The sequence below is a fragment of the Hibiscus syriacus genome, unplaced genomic scaffold (assembly GCF_006381635.1).
Source record: "Hibiscus syriacus cultivar Baekdansim isolate YM2019G1 unplaced genomic scaffold, ASM638163v2 tig00110415_pilon, whole genome shotgun sequence".
NCBI classification, from domain to species: domain Eukaryota; kingdom Viridiplantae; phylum Streptophyta; class Magnoliopsida; order Malvales; family Malvaceae; genus Hibiscus; species Hibiscus syriacus.
The window spans coordinates 1,269,431-1,288,120 of record NW_024062729.1 but is presented as its reverse complement, the minus strand read 5'-3'; the positions used below and the strand labels follow the sequence as shown (position 1 = coordinate 1,288,120).

At 37.0% G+C, this 18,690-nt stretch overlaps 1 pseudogene; it reads right to left on the bottom strand.

The window, feature by feature from the left end:
* Nucleotides 1–1,887: 1,887 nt before the first annotated feature.
* On the bottom strand, nt 1,888–4,079 carry LOC120124248 (annotated as a pseudogene).
* Nucleotides 4,080–18,690: the final 14,611 nt, after the last annotated feature.

The following is an 18,690-nucleotide window of genomic DNA, read 5'->3' as shown; positions in this document are numbered from 1 at the left end:
AGGGTGAAGCATCATGAGAGTCATGGATCAAAGTGCAACTTTTAACCTATCAGCCAACCCAAAACCTTCTCTTTACAATAAGTGCAAGGACTTGGAAAACAACCCTTTAAATAATGAAAGGATAAAGGCTACTTCATTTTCATATACTATTGGAATGGGCACATCCACTAGTTATATGGGTGGAAATTATATATATATGAAAAAGAAGATGTGGTATTTAAAGATATGCATAGTTAAAAATTAAGAATAACTGAACTAAATAACAATTTTAGTAATAAAATAAGTGTTTAGGAATAAATTGTATTATTTAATTGTGAGCAATTCATTCCTTCTAATTTAAATAGAGAGTCACGATTTATGATATAACAATTGTTGACATGTGATAGTTGAAGTCGCGAGACACTATTAACCTAGTGACGAGGGAGGAGAAGAACAACCCCCTCCCCGCAAAATCCTCAATCTTGTCCATAGTGAGGATATATAGTGGTTTGGTGTAGGGATGAGCATCGGACTCGAACCAGTTAGGTTCGGTCGAATTTTTAAAAAAAGTTGTATTCAGATCGTTTTAGGGTGAAAAATATCTGACATGTCCAACACGAAAAAATATAATTTTAATTTATATATTTATAGATAATTACAATAATACCCATCTAAATATTTTTTTCAATTAAATTTATATTCTTATTGAACAAAAATAATATTTTTTATTATTTAAGATCAAGTCGAGTTTGGATTTTATCTCAAAAAATCAAGTTGAGTTCTAATCGAGTGGAGGGTGTATAATTTTTTGAGTCGAGCCGGATCAAGTCGAAAGTTAAAATTTTATTGATAGGTATATGATCATTAGACTATTCGTAGGATAACATGTTTCAAAGATCTTATGATCAGATCTTTGAAGTTTAAATCAATAAATTATTTAGAAGAGTTAAGAACCTTGTCTAAAGATCCTGCTCGTACACTTTAACTGATTTGAAGGGTTGCGGTACATTAAAATTTTGAAATGAGAAAGACCAATAGTGTACGAAAATTATCTCCGAAGATATTATGTAGACTATAATGGTCAGAAATGTGAATACTTGACCCTTTGTCCATCACGTTTTCCATCTCTTTCTTGTCCTGGACTCTGAATCAAAGATATTTGTCCCTTTCCCTTTCCGTAGATTTTGTTCGTTGGGATTTGTGAAGAAAGATGTTGGGACCGTAAAGAGTGAAAACGGTTGGGGTTGCATTAGTTAGTCTCATGCATGTGCGGTAACCATCGATGTGGGTGAGGGAGACAAGTGTGGGTCACCCGTCATCCCCTTCACGTGCACAGCCGACCCACGCCTATCTCCCTGTCACGCGCCACTGTCCTCGGTGGTGTGGTCCTATTATCCCACCACTTTTCCTAACAATGCTTGATGTTTATCCACAAACATCACCCGTCAAATCAAGCTCCGCCTGTCAACGCGGCACATTCAACCTACGGGTCCCTCCCCCACCTTTGTTTTTATTGCTTCATAATTGCACCATTGGGGTTGGGCCTTGGCAATCCATAAAGGGAAAGCAAAGCAAAAGGCCTTCTAAGATAAGCCCACGCATAATGTTTTGTCTGATATAACATACAACTCATGTTGATGTAATATTTCCGGTGTATTAAATCATTGATATATTATATGTCATGTCATTTAAAATGATGATTTATTATGTATTCATCAATAAAAATAAAATATAATATATATTATGTCATTAAAGTGATGATGTAATGTGTATAACGTCACTCAAAATAATAATTTAATATATGTCACGTCAATAATTTAATATAATTAAAAATACAACCTTAGCTATATGTATTAATCGTTACGCTGGAGATGTACCAGTCAAGTACAAAAAGGAAAAGTTATAGGCTTTGAATTCCCAGTGTCTTTCAATAATCAACATAAGAACCCCTAGTAAATATTGAAATGTATGTGTAAAGCTACAAAGAAGAAACTCAACATTCTATCCAGCCATCTGAAGCTGCCCTGCAAACAACTGTGTGGACTGACTCATAAGAATTCCTCCAGGGATATGTCTGTCGGGACCTCGTATCCGAAAACCATCGAGTAATCGTCCAACTCGTCGGAGGTAAACTTCGGCATCCTCCAGCTTTTTGCAACATCAGAGTCCTGGCCAGACATTAGAAGCTCCAATACCTGATAAAAGAAAGCATTTAAGGCATTGTCTTTAAAAACGACTAGCAGAACTCTAACATACACATATTTAAGTACCTCGCTCATCGATGGACGCCATACCGCTGACTGCCTCACGCAATCAAGCTGTTAGAACTGATCTATGCATTTGATCCTCGTCGTATCGGCCTTTCAGTTTCGGATCGGCTAGTTCATTGATGTTCCCGGATTCCATGAGAGGCTTTGCCTACACATGAAAAATTCATTTCAATACTAGTGTATGTTAATGGTATTTACTATTTATGTATGTGCAGATATGCATACATCATACCCATACGAGGAGGTTTTTCTTCGAGGAATCCACAGGCCGACGACCGGTAATGATCTCGAGGAGAAGAACCCGAAGGCGAAAAACATCTGTTTTCTCATCCACAAGACCGTGCATGAAGTACTCCGGTGCTAGGTACCCAAATGTTCCCTCTATAGGTATCACAGCATGGTGAGTCCATTTGTTAGGGAGCCATTTGGCAAGACCAAAATCAGTGATCTACCAAGAGTGGAAAACCAAAGTTACATAAAGAACTCATGTATTGTAATTTACAGCAACATTTCTGTATGTCGTCGGTTTATTTACCCGCGGTCGTAATCCATTCCGAGAAGGACATTAGAGGGCTTTTATGTCACGGTGTATGATTCGGTGTTTGCAACATTTGTGCAGATAGTGAGACCTCTAGCAACTCCAAGGGCATCTTGTATCTCACAGGCCAATCAAGTACCACACTTGTTTTACCTATGAAGTTTCCGGTTAAAACAGAACCAGTAAGAAGTTAAAATAATTACTGCAGTTTCTAGGAAGTTGATCTTTCTTACCGTGCAAGGCAGTTGCCAGAGTTCCTTTCTCAGAGAAGTTGAAAATCAAATAAAGTCCATTTTCGACGCAGCATCCGACTAATTTCGCAGTATTGGGGTGGCAAACATGTCCAATGATGCCAATTCAGTGAGGAACTCTTTCTCTTTGTTTGATCCTTGTTGTCCTTGGTCAACATCTTGACTGCAATAGCTCTCCGTCTGAAAGATCACCCCTGTAAACTTCCGAATACCCGCCTCGACCGACTATGTTATCTGATACATTCATAAGAATCTCGAGTTTAAACATCAAACTAGAGCATCATCTTCTATGCTATTTTGATTCTCCTTGAAGTGCATCTAGAACATTTCTTGGTGATTGCTTCTGCAGTTTAGTCTTCGAGACGACGGGATTTTGAACAGGGGATACCGATGCGTCGTCACCGCTGTTGTCACTCTGTTAGACGATGTCGTGCTCCATTGATGTGTTTCTACATACAATCAAAAACAAACTTCAGAAACAAGGAAATGAAAAATAAATTGTATTGATAAAATCATACAGGCCAGTTTCTGGAAGTAAAGTAACCATCAAATTGAAAATGTGTCGACTTTGGGGTCGAGTTTTCCTGTCTTGCTTCGACTTCCTTATCGATACCACTGCACAACCTTCGGGGGCATGCTCCAAACAATATGAGGTGATTTTATGTGATGTTCTAACCCAAAGAAAGAGAAGAAAAAAATTGAACTTCACAGAAAATAAAGAATTGGGCTTAAAATGTCCAAGGATTGTTTAATTTCTCACTCTTTTGAACACTTTCTGGAGCCAAGGAGAAGAAGAAAATCAGATGAGATGGATTTTGCTTCCTCAATTAGACCCCTTTTAACACTCGTGTTAACTCCCACTTTTGCCTCCAAGTTTATGAACAAGGTGGATTACAGGATTTATACTTGATGCATTATCGGTGTATAATTCGAACTATAATAAAAAAAAATAGTTACCTGCTTAGACTGGCAGGTACTTGCAAACTCTCCGAGCACAGATATGACATGAGCCCTCGCCTGCCGAAATTTTGCCTGATCTTTATTACAAATTTACTCTTCTTCTGCTTGTCACCAACTGCGGTTTCAATAAACAAGTAAAACTTTTACTCATAGTTCGATAACATCGATCTCGAGTCTTAACTATTCAAAGAAGATCGACGTCGTAATAGGATTTCGACGTTGTAAGAATGGACGTACTAACCTAAACATGTAGGGCAACATGGTGTCATTTGGACGAGCTACAACTCTGATTGCCCACGACAACAGTTCCTGCTGTCATTCGGGTCTAAACCTAATGATGCCAATGAGTATCTTAGCAGGCTTCGAAGTCACCATTTTTGAGTACACAAACTTGTCTCAACAGGTTTCAAATGCAACACAATATATATAAACAACAAAACCTAGCTTAACAACATCTGTAGTAGAAGCAACAGCATGGTTAAGTTGGGTTAGAAAGTGTGGGCACACGGGTTGTAATTGGATTATTCTTGTTAAAGAAGCATAAAAGCTTCTCTCTTTTTTTCCTGGCAAGAGAAGTGTGATTAATCCGCTTTCACTTTCAAGAGTTTTGGAAGTGAAATATTCAATGCGACGGTTAGGTGCTTTGGGGTATAAGCAATGGGGGTTTTGATGTTTGATCTGCCTTTTAGTGCAGCCAAAGATCGAAACCGGTAAAAAAAGGAAGATGAGAGCTTTTTGGGGTTTGGTAGAAGTGTCGTGGCACTCGAAAGGGTTTGATCGCTTTATGATGAGTGAAACGTGGAGAGGACACCACGCTTTTAAACTTCCTTGCCTAAGAGAGTGATTTCCAATGATGGCACTTGCTTGGGCCAGCCTGATGATTGCCACAATGATGCCCAAATTTGCTCGTTTTGTCTTGGGAATGTATCGATGCAAAGCTTGGTACGAAAGAAAGACTCTATACCCCTAGCGACATTATGCTTCTCTTAAAAGGTTTAATCCTAAAATTAGCCTCCAACATTTCTCTCAATAATCATTTTGACCCTTGTTATTTCTTTTCTGAATTTTGTATTTAACGTTTTAATTTCTGGTTAAAATGACCCACATGAACGGAAATCGTTAGTTACTAACGGTCAATACATTTTGTTAACGTGGTATTTTAACATGTGCTAGACTAATGATGTGATATGTATCACATCACTCAATGTGATGATGTGATATTGAGTGATGTGATATGTGTTGCGTCACCTAAGATGATAACACGTTAACAATTAAACACAGAAATATCATATATGCTAATGATTTATTTTGATAAAAAATTGAAAAATTAGTGTCGAAATATAAAAATATTAACATTATGCCTTCCTTAAACACGTAACACTGATCATAAATTCAAACTGTTCCATATTCCGAATGAAATTAAATTCTCGATTGATTAAAGTAACGAGATCCTTTACCATTTCATTTAAATTCTTGATTTTATTTCTAGTTATATATTCCAAGTATTTTTGACTTCAAAAGTAAAGCATAGCTAAATTTAAAAGACAGGGTAAACTGAAGCGTGAAGATTAAGACAAAAAGCTTCTTTTCTATTTTCTATATTAAAAGCGAAACCGTTAGTTTGGGGAATTTGTGAAACCATCGAAAATGAACTTATATAGAAATCGTGCTTTGATTTCATGATCTGATTTTCCTTTAATATTTAAATAAAAACAACCAATATTACATGGACCGTCACATTTGCATTGTTACAATCACAAGTAAATATTTGCTTAGTCCTCCTCATGATGAGCCAGTAGCCTCATCTTCAACTCCAAGTTTCATTTATGTCACTTTTTTCTTTTACTTTTTAAGTCTTGACCTCCTCTCTATATCATATCGGAAATAGAAATTATATAAATTTAAACTCGAGATATGATATTGTCACGGGCCGCACAATAAGGTCCGAGACATTGGCACACTAGTCAGCCAAAGAGGTTGGATTTGGGGAATCGGGCTTGCCAAAACCACTAGACTTGGCCCATCACTTGGAGAATGCTAGAGAGTTTGTTCACATTGGTGCAACATGGAAAGTGAAGATGATCATGGGAGTTTGGTAATATGGCAAGAGACAACAAATCAATAGAGATTGAAGGATTCTTACCATATCCGGTGTAAACGTTTATTGAAGGAAAGATTCCTACTAATTGATGTAATTAAGTAGGTTGAGATTGAGTTTCCTTAGTTAAGAGAATATCTTATTGATACAATCCCTTAATTTGGAGGATTTAGGAGATTGATTCGATCTGGGCCGCTGATGTAAATGATCATAATCATTGATTGTGAGGGAATTCAACTATAATAGAGAGCCTCTCATCCTCATTTATATCATTAGAATCATCTTCTACTCTCACTTGAGAGAAAAGTAAATAAAAGCTCTGAGGCATTTGTTCTAAGTTCTATTGTCTTCTTTTAGTGTTCTTTATTCTCTTTGTGTTTGTTGCCTCTCTAGGTGGCTAAGTGTAGCCCTTGTAGTGTTTACGCTTCTGCACGAGTGTTCTACTTGGTGGCCTTAGCGTCCCCCTTTGGGTTAAAGCTTCCGCATCCTTTTGAAGTCTTTAGGACTTCGTGCTAGCCTTTGTCGAGTAGTTGCTCTTAAGGCTTGGTGTAAGGCTTACGGCGCAAAATTGACCAAGTACCAATTGAGCATCTAAGGCCGCACGTTTCGGAGGTTTAAGGGCGTGACAATCGCACGTTTCCGAGTTGGAGTCTTTGCGGCATGACTGGTATCAGATCAAGTCGTTGTGATGAGACAACAGCGTTCGAGTGTGATATGAAGGTAACCTAGTAAGTTGAATTTACTTACTGTTTAACCAAACTTACTATTTTTTAAGTGTGACAAGGCTTTGCGTTTGAGCTACGAGAGAGATTGAGCTAGTTCGTGACAAAGGGTAAGCGGTGTTGCACAAGAAAAACGAGTTTCCGCACGCAAAGGCAAAGAAAGCCATGGTGGGAAACGAGAAAGTCAAATGGGCTCAATAGCACCGTGGTATCCAAACATGAGGATTCCATGATGAGTTTCGTAAGAATCTTTGAGGAGGTGAAAGCACCCAAGAGGAGTTGGATCTCGAGGTAGAGCTCAAAGGAGGAGCTCAAGGCATGTTCAAGTGAGACAGTGCGTTCACTCATGAAGACAACGAGAGTTTTGATTGGGAGCAAAAAGAGGACTAACAATAGACGAGAGATGAGTTTATTCGATGAAAGGTTTAGTTTTCCACTGGAGAGGCTCATCAAGTTAGAGGATTCCAATAACTTTATCAAGAAGAGCCTTCAAAAGTTGCTTGATGAGTTGGGTGAAAAGACTATCCAAGTGGGTGATTCCGTTAGGGTCAAGTGTTGGCCCTAGGAAGAGTCTCAACATCATTGGAGAAAATGGTCAATAAACTTGAGGAATCTATAGAGAGGACCAAGGAGGCCCAGGGTGTTAGAGAGTCCCGACTTGATAAGGTATATGATAAGTTCAATGACGAAATGCAACGGGTTCTCGATGAGTTGGAGACATTGAAGGAGATGTCAACAACATTGGGAAGAAGAGTCGATAGTCTTGATGATTCAGTAGGAAAATCCAAGGAGACCCAGGGTGTTGTGGAATCCCGTCTTGGCAAGTTGGAGTCCATAGAGGATCAGATCAAGGACAAGGCGCAATGTTTTCAACAAGGTAGAGATGATTCGATGGAGTAATGTCGGTGAAGCCGAGGTAAAGGCTTTAAGAGTCATGATGGAAGAGGTCAAAAAGAGTTGCTCACATATAAGGAGCAATAAGTGAATGTGGAATGCCCAATGTCTTCCTGGAAGGACTTAGACCAGGGGTGATGCTCGGGGTAAAACACGAAGATGCCCAGAAACTTTCAGAAGCAATAGTTGTAGACGAGAAGCTGATCGAGCTTACGGGAGTCAAGCTAACTAACATTGGGCCGTCCATGCCCATGCCCAGGAATTATGGTAATAGTAGGGAGACCAGCAAATTATACTGCAGGGAGATGGCGGGGAAAGCTCTTCGAGTGACCGGAAAGTGCCACCGACTGATCATGGACAAGGGAAGCCATCGTGAAAACATGGTATGGTCGAGTCCATTGTGGAGAAGAAGATGACCAAAAAGGAAGCCAAGTGTTACTTCTGTGATGGTCCCCATATGATAAGGGATGTCCCAAGAAGAATCGTCTTGCAGCTATAATGAAGAGGATGAGAGAAGGGGAATTAGCAGGAATTGACGCGGTTGCAAGTGTTAAAGCTGCAAGCCAGGGAAAAGGCTTGGTCCGATTGACGGGGTCAATATGGCTAAGCAAGGAACAAGACAAGGTACGACTACGGATGATGAGGCAGTCGAACCTAGAGAGAAACCTGATGTAATTGTGATTGTCCAAGCAATTAAGTCAATAGAAAGACTTGGTGAGGTTACATGTTCCAAAGTAGATGGATCAAGGAGGAAGCATGGTGTGACTACAAGTTCTCAAGTAGTCAACACAGGATCGAAACGTGGCAAGACTGTGGGTGTCAAAGCAATCGAGCACGAAGGAAAACTCGGTGCGATAGCAAACGATAAAGCCATCAAGCCGTGCCTAAGGAATGAGTAACTGAAGTTCTACCGGTGTAGAGGACCACATAAGTTACGGAGGTTCCCAGATCAAGCCAAGCTATTCAAGGAGAAGGATGAGGCCAATAGTAGTGAGCCTATCAGACTTGATATGATGGTGTTTCCCAAGACGAATGGGAGCCGAGTGCAAAGAAGGTTGTAGTGTCCAAGAAGGCTACTAAAGATCTTATCGAGCATGTTCATGGGGAGAACATTGCTTCAAAGACCGTCATTAGAGAATGGTCAAAAGAGGAGCTTCTCGAGGGTGTTCAAGCGGATAAGAACATTGATAACTTTCGTTTTGCTATCAAAATAATTACGGCTTCTTAATAAGTAAAAAGTGAGAGTAGAATAGAGAAGCATGGTCGATTCATAAGACTCTGGTGTTTTTGATTTAGTGGACCTTTTGATTAGATGAAAATAGAATTTCAGATAAAGATAAAACGATAAGAATAAAATAATTAAATATAAATCATTTAAAATGGAAGATAAGGATAATAATAAAATAAGTAAATAGTAATTATAAATAAGGATAAAGATAAAATGGGAGTTTTTAAATTGTTTAAAGAAATAAAATGAGATAAATATTAAATAAACAAATAAAATAATTGAGATAAATAAAACTTATGGTAAAAACAACATCAGGCTTCAGCTTTGCCTCAAATTCCTCGGATCATCGAAATAGATCTTTATGGGAAATACTCACGTGCGACAGCCTTAATATACGACTAAAAAAAGGCGTTACTGGTTTTATTATTATTGTAAATAATAGAACCGGTAAAAATGACTGAACATTTATTATTTCTACCGGTTTTGTTATTATTATTAATTATCGCTTTAGGTAAAAGTGGTAGAAAAATTTATTTTTTATCGGGTTTTTTCTACCGAGTTTACCTATATCGGTAATTAAATAATAACAAAACCGATAACGCCTTTTTTTAGCCGGCACCGTAGAACTTCCCAAATCTTTACTTCAAGATTCACGTCGGCTACTTGTCTACAAGGACAAATCATTGTGACTATGCTTTGTATACCGAATATCCAAGTGCAACTTTAATTTCAGTTTGTGGGTTGATCTACGCAACAACAATGTTGTAGATCTTAAAACATTGAAGTTCGAAAAGCTGCCGACTCAGATTATGTTGTTTCAACAATAATTGGTTCCGATCTCAGTTTCCTCTTACTAAACAATTTTGCTAAGTGTGTTCTCAGGAAGTCGAATGTGCTTCAATAAGCCGATAATTCCTCCCACGTTAACCATAACAACATCCAGACCAACATCGGCTTTTGGTTTTGAAAATCGTTTTAATTTGAAAATAAACCCAAAAAAACATAGAGAAAATCCGAAGCGATTTAAGTGCCTTACAATACTCACGTCTATAATTGAGCCATCGCTTTTGGCTTCGGCTTTAAAGAAAATTAGCTAAGAATGACCAAAGTCATACTTATCATATTTAAAAACAAAACTTAAAATAAAAATGAAAAATACGAAAAACTTGAAAGAAAATAGAAGAAATAATTTTATAAAGCTAGAGAGAATAATAAGAGTAAATTCTCAGTTGTTGAGATATATGTTTCTAGGCTTACCTTGAGAGGGTATTTATAGCCTTCAAAATCCTAAAAACAAGGTAAAGATAATCCTAAAATAAAGAAAATAAATCATAATTAAAATACTTAAAACTATTTAAAATAAAATACCTAAAAAAAGATAAGATAAAATATAATATAATATTTAAAATAATATCAAAACATGAGTTTAATTCAAATATGAATTACAGAAACGTGCGGTTGATCCATTCGTTCTTCTAGAAGCACTGATTGGACCTTCTAGAAGGTGCTAACATCATCGCCTTGTCATATGTTTCATGCCCAAAGTCATGCCCACTAATCCAACTTTGATTCCGAAAATAAAAAAAAATTGTAGAATTCTGTCATTTTAGTGCAACTTCCAGAATCTAGCGTACTGCACAGAAAATGAATCAAAACGAATAAATAAACCACAAAAACCAATGATTACAGAGTAATTTAAAAGCAACTAATAACTAAATAAAACACTTATCAATCCCCCCTTACTTGTTCAATGCTTGTCCTCAAGCATTTCTCAATTAACTATCAAAATCATAAGTTGCCATCTTCAATTTCAATTTATTTCTTAAACTTCCAATCGAACTAAGTTCATGACATTTGGCGTATTCAAGTTACAATCAAGCAAAGACACAACTAAGAAAAATTTAAAGAAAGCAAGATATCTCAATTAATTGCCAACTTCAATGAAACATGACTCAATACCTCACAAAGATTCACACATATCTGTTCAAAGTGTGGGGTAAATAAAATTGCTCAAACTGAAACTAACCAAAATATTACCATATGCTTGGAATCCAATCAAGTCTCCACTACTAAAAGTGAACATAATGCAATAATCAAGGGGCCTTTAAACAAGGTGTAACGGGGCTTAGGTTAGGGTAGGGAAAGGCCATGATGATTGAGTTAAGTACCAAGACAAGAGATTAATACAATTAGGAACAATCCAAGAACTAACACGAAGCACAATAAAACAACGAAAAAGAATAAATAAAAGGTAATTGAAATGCATACTCCCTGATCTAGTGGCAACCGCGGCCATGGCCACGTTGAGACGAGCTGTTGTAGAGTAAATGTTCGATCGAGAAGCCACCATAAGATATATTAAATTTTTTTGAAAAACAAAAATCAAGAAAAGAATAGATCATTCCAATATTTTATTCTAAAGGAAATAGACTCAAGAAAAGAACTCAATCAAGCTTTATCTTATTTTCTTTTTTTTTTCATTGTTCGAACCAAAATTGTACTGTTATTTTTTTCGAACCAAAACTGTGCTGCTATTTTTTTTACATTGCACTGTTCGAATCTGCTGTGTATTTTTCTGCACTGTTTGAACCAAATCAATTTTTTTCTGCACTGTTTGAACCAAATCAATTTTTTCTGCACTGTTCTGTTCGAACTTTTCTACATAGTTCGAATCAAATCTGTTTTTTTCTGCACTGCATTGTTTTGAATTTGTTATGTATTTTCCTGCATTGTTTGAACCAAATCAGTTTTTTTCGCATTGTTCTGTTTGAACTTTTCTGCACAATTCGAACCAAGTCTTTTTTTCCTGCACTGTCTGAACAATGTATTTCGAAATTCTGCTTCTTTTCTTTCGAATGATTCTTCCTTTGTTTGCTGTCACACAATCTCTTCACGCCTTAGGGTCAGTTTTTCGTTATTTTTTTCGCTTTCGGTTCGAACAATTCTTGATTCTATCTTTCTTAAAATTCAAGTAGGAATAACGATGTATCTAAAAATAAAATAAAAAACAAAAATAAATCAGAAAATAAAATTGAAAATAAAAATTGAACAAATGAAAATAAAAATAATAATGGGTTGCCTCCTATAAAGCGCTATTTTTAACGTCGTTATCTCGAAGACCTGATTCAAACTATAGGTTTCGAAAGAAATACTTCCTCCACTTCATACGCTTTTTCTAACTAAGAACTTCCTTATGAAAATTCTACGATAGTATAATTCTTTTATTTTTTTCTTGTAGATTTTGGCTTTCTCGTAGGCTTTTCTTAGGATCTTTTTTAGCTTTGAAAGGTTTATCCGAAATAATAATCGGTAAAGTAGATTTTTTCTCCTAAAAGGCATTATTTAAGTGTTTCAGTATTTATTTCAATTCTACCTTAAGTTCCTGTAAAACAGAAGGTAAAATTTTAATTTTAGAGGAAGGTAAAAATAAATCAGAATTGATTGAAAAAATATTTTCAAACTCCCCTTTTTCCTCTTCGTGGAAAAGTTCAAGATCCATTGAAAGATTATAAGAAAATTAGATTCAATATATTCATCAATTAAAGGATCTAAAATATCAACAAAATTAATTCTTTCAACTCGATCAGGGTATTTCATTGTTTTATAAACATCAAATTCAACGATCTCACCATCAAATTCCATTGTCAGTATATCACGTCTAACATCGATCTTTATATGTGCGGTGCTTAGGAAGGGTCATCCTAAGTAGTTCGGAATAAGAATCCGACCTATCATGTTCCATGTCAATGACATAGACTTCTACAGGAAAAAAATAATACATCGACCTTTACTAAGAGATTTTCCATCACTCCCACTGGATAGATCACGTACCGATCAGTCATATGTATGGTTATTCTTGTTTCCTTCAAAGGCTCGTTAGTAATCATTTTATAAATAGAAAATGACATAACGTTGATTGAAGCCCCTAAGTCACACATTGCACATTTAATTTTAAAATTACCTATTTTAAAAGGTATGACAAACATACCTTGATCCTTCATCTTTGGTGGGAGATTTCGTTGAAAAATTGCGAAAACATGTTCTCCCAAATTTACCTTTTCGTGCCCCATTAATTTCTTCTTTGTAGTGCAAAGTTATTTTAAAAATCAAGCATATCTTGGTACTTGTCGAATTACTTCAAGAAGATGTATGTTAACTTGAACTTTTTGGAACACCTCTAAGATCTCCCTTTCTTCAGCTTTTTTATCACGCTTTATCAACCTTTATGGGAAGGGTGGTGGCGTGATTTCATGAGGAGAATGAGGAGGATGTATTGCAGACGTACCTTGTATTTTTGGAGGTTGTGTTTCTTCTTGTTTTTGGGTATGTACGGCTTTTTCTTCTGAAATTTCGGGTGAGATGGTTGTTCCACTTCGGAGTGTGATGGTATTAACATTCTATTTCAGATTTAACTCCGTTTGAGAAGGTAGTCTTCCTTGTGATTCCAATTTCCCCATAGTTTGAGCCAAACGGCTCACTTGTTTATCCTACTCTTGAAGATGTGTTTTCAGCTAGGATTTGGAATTTTTCCTAGGATGTAACTAACTTTTCTTGGGAAATTGCTAACTTTTCCATGATTTCCTCTAATGATGTCTTTTGCGTTTGTTGCTGAGGAGGAAGTCTTGGTTGAAAGCTTGCCTTTGATTTGGCACATAACTGAGATTTGGGTGGTCTCGCCATCTTGGATTTAAGTATTACTATATGGGTTTATGGTCTCTGTGAAGGACCTGGAAAGTTTCCTACGACATTGATTTCTGCATTGCCTCCTTCTTGTATCATCAGGCAGTAGTCCGTCGGATGGTCCATCTTCGTGCATATCCCCATGCTCTTATTACCCCAGCTTTTCCGGCAACAAGTGAATTAACTATTTCAGTTAATTTATCTAATTTATTTTCAATGAAAAAAATATTATCTCATGAACCCATTGGTTGGGTTCACTTAAACTGTTGAGAGTTAGTTGCCATGGTTGAAATCAATTCTCTCGTTGTTGTTGGGGTCATGTTGACTAATGCTCCTCTACTGGCGGCATCTACCATTTTCATTTCCATTGGTAAAAGACCTTCATAAAAGTATTGAAGTAACGTTTTCTCACATAATTCGTGTTGCGGACAACGTGCGCAAAGCTTTTAAATCATTCCCAATAGTCATAAAGACTTTCTTCGCTCTTTTGATGAATGGAAAGAATGCTCCTTCATAACTCGCTTACTTTAACTGCTGGGAAGAATCTGTCAAGAAAAATTCGACTCATGTCAGCCCATGAATTAACTGAATTCGGAGGTAAATAAAATAATCAATCTTTAGCCAAGTCGACTAAAGAAAAAGGGAAAGCCTTCAATTTGCTTTGATCTTTGGTAACTCCCTGTGGTTTCACGCTAGTGCAAACCACATGGAACTCCAACAAGTGTTTGTGTCGATCTTCAGTGGGAAAGCCGTAGAAAGTAGGAAGAAGATGAACAAGTCTCCTATTTAACTGAAATGGAGTCCCGCTATTAGGAAATGTTGCATAATGGCGTCTGAGTGATAGGAGCTATGGCTAGCTCTCGGATCGTTTGTTCTTCCTCTGTCATCAGGATTTGATCTTCGTATATGCGTCTGTTTCAGAGTTTGTCTCCGGATTTGATTCTTTTTTTGAACTCTGCTCTTGTTCTTCTTGTATTTTTCTTTTTTCTCGAAGCGTTTGTGCGTAGATTCTTTTTTCTCGTGCTTCGATCTCCGGGTCAAGTTCTACTAATTCGTCTGGGTTTATTTTGGTCATTAATCAAAAACAAAGAAAAATAAATCAGTACTTATCGTTAGTCCCCGACAACGGCGCCAATTTGATAACTGTCGTTTTGCTATTAAAATAATTCCAGCTTCTTAATAAGTAAAAAGTAAGAGTATAATAGAGAAACATGATCAATTCACAAGGATTCTGGTGCTTCTGATTTAGTGGACTTTTTGATTTAGATAAATATAGAATTTCAGATAAAGATAAAAAGATAAGAATAAAATAATAAAATAAATAATTAAATATAAATCGTTTAAAATGGAAGATAAGGATAAAATAATAAAACAAATAAATAGTAATTATAAGATAAGGATAAAGATAAAATAGGGGAGTTTTTAAATTGTTTAAAGAAATAAAATGAGATAAAGATTAAATAAATAATAATTAAAATAAAATAAATTGAGATAAATAAAACTTTTAGTTTTGCCTCAAATTCCTCGGATCATCGAAATAGATATTTACTTCAAGATTCACGTCAGCTACTTGTCTACAAGGACAAATCCTTGTGACTATTTTTTGTATACCGAATATCCAAGTGCAATCTTTAATTTCAGTTTGTGAGTTGATATAAGCAATAACAATGTTGTAGATCTTAAAACGTTGAAATTCGAAAAGCTGGTGACTCGGATTATGTTGCTTAAACAATAACTGGTTCCGATCTCAGTTTCCTCTTAACAAAATTTTTTTCGAAGTGTGTTCTCAGGAAGTCGAATGTGCTTCAATAAGCCGATCCTTCCTCCCATGTTAACCATAACAACATCCAGACCAAAGCCGACTTTTGGTTTTGAAAATCGTTTTGATTTGAAAATAAGCCCAAAAAACAGAGAGAAAAATCCGAAGCGATTTAAGTGCCTTACAATTCTCACGTCTAGAATTGAGTTATCGCTTTAGCCTTCGGCTTTAAAGACAATTAGCTAAGCATGACCAAAGTCATACTTAGCATATTTAAAACAAAACTTAAAACAAAAATGAAAATTATGAAAAACTTGAAAGAAAATAGAAGAGAGAATTTTATAAAGCTAGAGAGAAGAAGAATAGTAAATACTCAATTGTTGAGAGAAATATTTCAAGGCTTACTCTGAGAGAGTATTTATAGCCTTCAAAATCCTAAAAACAAGGTAAAGACAATCCTAAAATAAAGAAAATAAATCCTAATTAAAATTATTAAAATTATTTAAACTAAAATACCTAAAACAAAGATAAGATAAAATATAATATTTAAAATAATATCCTAAAACATGAGTTTAATTCAAATCTGAATTGTAGAAACGTGTGGTTGATCCATTCGTTCTTCTAGAAGCGCTGACTAGACCTTCTAGAAGGTACTGACGCCATCGCCTCGTTAGATGTTTCATGCCCAAAGTCATGTCCACTAATCCAGTTTTGATTCCGAAATAAAAAACTGCATAATTCTATAATTTTAGTGTAATTTCCAGAATCTAGTGTCCTACACAGAAAATGAATCAAAATGAACAAATAAGCCACAAAAGCCAATTATTACGGAGCAATTTAAAAGCAAAATAATAACTAATAAAGCACTTATCAAACATTCCTTCAAAGGCCATGGCTATGGGAGGGTTGAGGGAGAAGCTTGTCGAGGATGTTCGTGGGAAGAACATTCATTTTGAGACGATGAGCCAATGGTCGAAGGGGGTAAAGCCATCGAGGGACAAAGGAACCGTGAAGAGACCACCCATGGGCAAGGTGGGAGTTGAGCGAAGGACTTCAAGAGGGAAGTGCCAATGCAAAAACAAGCGACGAACTTCGAATAAGAAGGGTTGAAGAAAGAGGGGGCATAGAACTTCACAAAATGAGAACCAATTCCAAAAGGGAGCACCAAACTTTGAGTTAAAGGGGCAGATGCATCGAGTGCCATCGAACTTTAAGGGAGAAGGGTCGAGGCACAATGGAGCAAATAACTTCAATGAAGAGAGTTCGATGCATGGGGTGACAGACTTCAGCAAATGCCAACATAGAGGGGAAGGTACATCTTGAACTCAATCCTTATGTTTTTGAAATTGATTTGCCATGTTCAGTGGGTGTAGGTCGGGTAAGACCTAACCTTCGTTGTAGAAGAAACAAAGCTTGGGATGAACCTTTTAGAGTTCTAAAACCAGAGTTGTTGATGAGTTTAAGAGTTCTCCAGGTGTTAAATGTTGTGGGAACGTCCAAGACTTTTTCGCGGGGACAAGGGAGTCCAAAGCAAGGCAAATCGAGTTTGGTAGGAAAATGCTCCCATGGTGAATATGTACCCGAGGGTGTTTTAGCCCACAACATCAAGTGGAGGCAAGAATCAGAACGAACAACCAGTATGGGAGGCCAAGTCCTTATGGGGGACACAAGTGAGATGAGGTGTTAAGCAACCAAGTTAATGTGAGAAAAGGCATAAAGGATCATAGAGTTACATGGTCGCCAAGGCGTTGGGAAGTACCAAAGGTGAAGGAGCCCAAAATCAATCGAGTGCAGGGACGAGGGCGTTGCCAAGTTTAGTGGGGGAGAATGTCACTGGCCGCACAATAAAGTCCAAGACATTGGCACACGAGTCTGTCAAAAAGGTTGGATTTGGGGAATCGGGCTTGCTAAGATCTCCAGACTTGGTCCATCACTTGGAGAATGCTAGAGTGCCCGTTCACATAGGCTGTGCAAACATGGAAAGTGAAGATGATCATGGGAGCTCGGTAATTATGGAAAAAGACAACAAATCAATATAGTCTGTAAAAGATTCTTACCATATCCAGTATGAACGCTTATCAAAAGAAAATTTCCTACTAATTGATGTAATTAGGTAGTATGCGATTGAGTTTCCTTAGTTGAAGATTTGTAGATACAAATCAACATAGTTTTTGCAGTGTTACAGCCAATCAGAATGCATATTTCGAGGGGCTATACTTGTCATCTTCAACCGTAACAAGTGCAATGACCAATCTAATCCCAACAGTCACCTTTGTTATCACTTCCATTCTTGGGTAATCAAATCAATGCATAACACTACACAATCTGGGATGCTTTTAAACTTTGAAACACTTCAAACAGATCTGATCGAGAATCGGATCGATGATGTTATACAAACTGATTCGGGATTTTACACGATCTTGATATGATTAGGCTGGAGAAACTTAACCTACGAAGCCTGACTCTAGCCAAGATACTAGGAATCGTGATCTGTGTCGGTGGAGCCATTTCCGTGGCATTGCTCAAAGGCCCAAAGCTACTAAACACGGAACTATTACCGCCAATGTCTTTATTAAGCCCTGGAGGTGAAAGCTGGTTGCTGGGGTGTCTACTGCTGCTTGCAAGCAGCTTTTTCTGGTCACTTTGGATGGTCTTGCAGGTAATATATATATATATACTATTTGTCTATAAACAAACATTGAAAAACTAGATCAGTTGACTGCTATTCTCACAAAGGTACCAATTTCAGCAAGCTGTCCAGATCATTTGTATTCATCAACTTGGATTTGTTTCATGGCCACGCTGGAATCAGCAGCAGTGGCATTGTTGTTGGAGAAATATGTAGGAGCTTGGAGTCTGAACTCATATCTAGATCTTTATTGCTGTTTATATACGGTCAGCCTCCATCATTCCTCTACATCATTGTTCCATTCCAAAAGCATTTGGATCTTAAAATGAGTTGAAAAATGTTTGTTTTTGTTTAGGGAATGGCATTGGCGGTGTCGTTCTTCGTTCAAGCCTGGTGCGTTTCACGACGAGGTCCACTCTTTGCTTCCGTGTTTAACCCTTTGTGCACTGTTATCGTGGCCGTGCTTGCTACTGTATTCCAGCACGAGGAGACATACACAGGAAGGTAATAAAACTCAAAAGTGAATATATTTACTTTCTTGTTTCTTCCTTTTTCCGGGAAAAGATTGACCGGTTTCTGGGTTGGTTTCGGGTCAGCTTGGTGGGTGTTTTTGCGGTATTATGGGTTTGTATCAGCTACGAGTTAGAAGTTGCATATCCATTTTTTCTTAAAATAATATTAA